We start from the raw sequence: 2,605 nt of genomic DNA, 5'->3' as shown, positions 1-2,605 counted from the left end.
AGGGAACAAGGCTGCAGCCATTTCTCCCCTGATTCTGTCCCCTCCCCACCCACACACATCATTTTACTATGTAGATTAACTCCCCCCCCCCCCCAGGGAAATTTGTTTAATGGGCTCTGGGGACAGTACAAAAGCTCAGAACTCCTTTATGTGGGGAAACATGGAAAACAGGAAACCAGATATACAAGGGGGCAGCCTATCAGTTGGTTGGGAGAGGGGGAGGGATGTTCCCCGGGACTTCGGAGCAGAGGGGACCTCAACATTGGAGGCATAGGAGCTGGGGGTGCACCCCAGGATTTGACGGATGAACTCCAGGAGGCTGGGGGTGGACCCCAGCGTTGGGAGAGGGTGGATCCCTGGGGCTGGAGTGTGGACCCCTGGAGCAGAGGGGTGGACCCCAGATGTTGGTGGGTGAACCACTGATGCCAGGGGATGGACCCAAGAGTAGGGGGTGAACTCTGATGTGGGGGGGGGGGGCGTACTTTGGTGCTGGAGGATGGACGCCAGGAGCTGGTGGAGGCAGCTGGGGGGGGCCGGGGGTACCCCGAGGGTGCAGGCCCAGTGGGGGGCATGGGGGGCAGGGGCAGGCCTCCTGGTGGGAGCGGGGGCAAAGACTCTGGCCGTGGCGGCCGAGGAGGCAGACCACTCATCAGTGGGGGCGACCCTGCAGGGAGGCTGGGTGGGGCTGGAGGCTTCTCCATCTTGAAGTGAAGCTGAAGAAAGAACTGTTTGGTCTCCCTGTTTCAGTGAGTCCAGAACTTGCCTTCAGCCTTGTCTATCTCTCGGATTGGCACCGTGAAGGCGATGGTCTCGTAGGGCTCAGCGGCCATCAGCAGGTACTGCCAGCGCGGGTCTGGGGCTCGATCCGCTGGGCAGACAAGAAGCGGTGGCGAGGCACGATGCCCTCCGCCATCTCAGGGTAGTCGATCTGGAACAGGAGGCTCTGCTGGCCCATCTCTGTGGCCCTCTGCTTGGTCACTTTGTAGCCTGGGCGGCCAATCTTCCCAAACTGCTTCACCTCCACCTTGACCTTCTCGGGTGCTGGCTGGGCGGGGGCCCCCTTGGCCTCCTTGGCTGCTCCCCGGGCCAAGTTGGTCTGATGCTTCTTCCCCGGGGTGTGCGCAAGGTAGCTGCCCTCATTGTTGTGAGGCTTCAGGCAGAGTTTGCATTCCTGTGATCCCAGGAGGTTTTTCATAAATAGGGATCCTTGTTGATGTCAGTGGTTTCCAGGGCCAGCTGCGGGCTCTGAGGAGGAGGCCACACCCCACTCCCTGTCTCCCCGCAAGTCATGCTGGAAGTCCACGGTGAAGGCCTTGAGGCGCTATGGAACAGGGGAGCAACCCGCACCCCCACCCCCCAGACCCTGCTGCAGAGCCTTCTCCACACCAGCCCTAGATTGTCAACTTCCTCCTTAGTCTGGTCCAATTAGCCCGCGGGCTTCCACTACTTAAGGACAGTTCCCCTGCCATTTGCTCTCTTTCCCTCTCTTTCGCCCTTAGGGGCAGACTCTGTTTGTCTGCTCATTAAAATCTCTTGTGTGAGTGCCTGTGTCCAGAGTGTTTTCCTGGGTCACTTTCCCAACAAATCTATAGATTCAAAGCAACCCCAAATTTCCAGCAGGACTTTGTAGAAATCAACAAGGTCATTCTAAAATGTCTATGAAAGCTAGCATAGCCAAACTAATAAGAAAACAAATATTGAGGATTCATGCTATCTTATTTCAAAGCTTATTATAAAGTCACAGTAACCAAGATAGTTTTAAGTTGGTAAAAGGCTATATATCTACATTAACCCAACAGAGTAGAGAGTCCAATAATATAACCATGCATGTCATCAACTGATTTTGGACATAGGAAAGGACAGCTTGTTAAGAGATGGTGCTGGAAGAATTAGACACCAACTTAACAAAGAAGAGGGAGAGGGAGAGGAGGGGAGGAGGAGGAAGATTGATTCATATCCCTATAACATTTAAAGCAGAAAAGTTGATATGACTCTGAGTTTAGCAATGAGCTCTTGGATGTAAAAGTGAAAACACAACCCAACTGATAAACTGGAGTTCATCGAAATTGAAAAATTTACTCTTTGGAAGACAGTGTTAAGAAAAAAAAGTTTTAAATACATTGGGAGAAAACACCTATAAAATATCTGGTAAATGACTTGTTTTCAGAATACACAAAACTCCAATAAGAAAGCAAATAGCTCCATAAAAATGGACAAAAGATTTTAACAGATATGTTATCAAAGAAGCTTCATGGATGGGAAATACACATGTGAAAAATTAAAATGATAATGTAATACAACAAACACCTGCTAAAATGGCATACAAGGGGAAAAAAAAAAAAAAAAACAGAAAACCTGACAATATCAAGTGAATGTGGGAGAACAGAACTATCATACATTGCTGGTGGGAATAAAATGTACAGCCATTTTGGAACAGTTTGGCAACTTCTTATAAAGTTAAATATATACTTACTAGACACCAAACAATCTCACACTCAGGTTATTTACCAAAGAGAAATGAAAACGCACAGTCACACAAAAACCTGCATTTGAATGTGTATAGCAACTTAATTCATAATCACTGCAAAGCTGAAATAGCCCAAAC

The 2,605-nt window shown here is 49.5% G+C and overlaps 1 pseudogene; it reads right to left on the bottom strand.

Annotated features, from left to right (window-relative positions):
• Positions 1–256: 256 nt before the first annotated feature.
• Positions 257–1,290, bottom strand: LOC124994154 (splicing factor 3A subunit 2-like; annotated as a pseudogene).
• Between the last annotated feature and the right edge of the window lie 1,315 nt (positions 1,291–2,605).

The sequence above is a fragment of the Sciurus carolinensis genome, chromosome 10 (assembly GCF_902686445.1).
Source record: "Sciurus carolinensis chromosome 10, mSciCar1.2, whole genome shotgun sequence".
Classification (NCBI taxonomy): domain Eukaryota; kingdom Metazoa; phylum Chordata; class Mammalia; order Rodentia; family Sciuridae; genus Sciurus; species Sciurus carolinensis.
The sequence above is the reverse complement of the archived record's forward strand: the minus strand, read 5'-3'. Positions and strand labels throughout refer to the sequence as shown.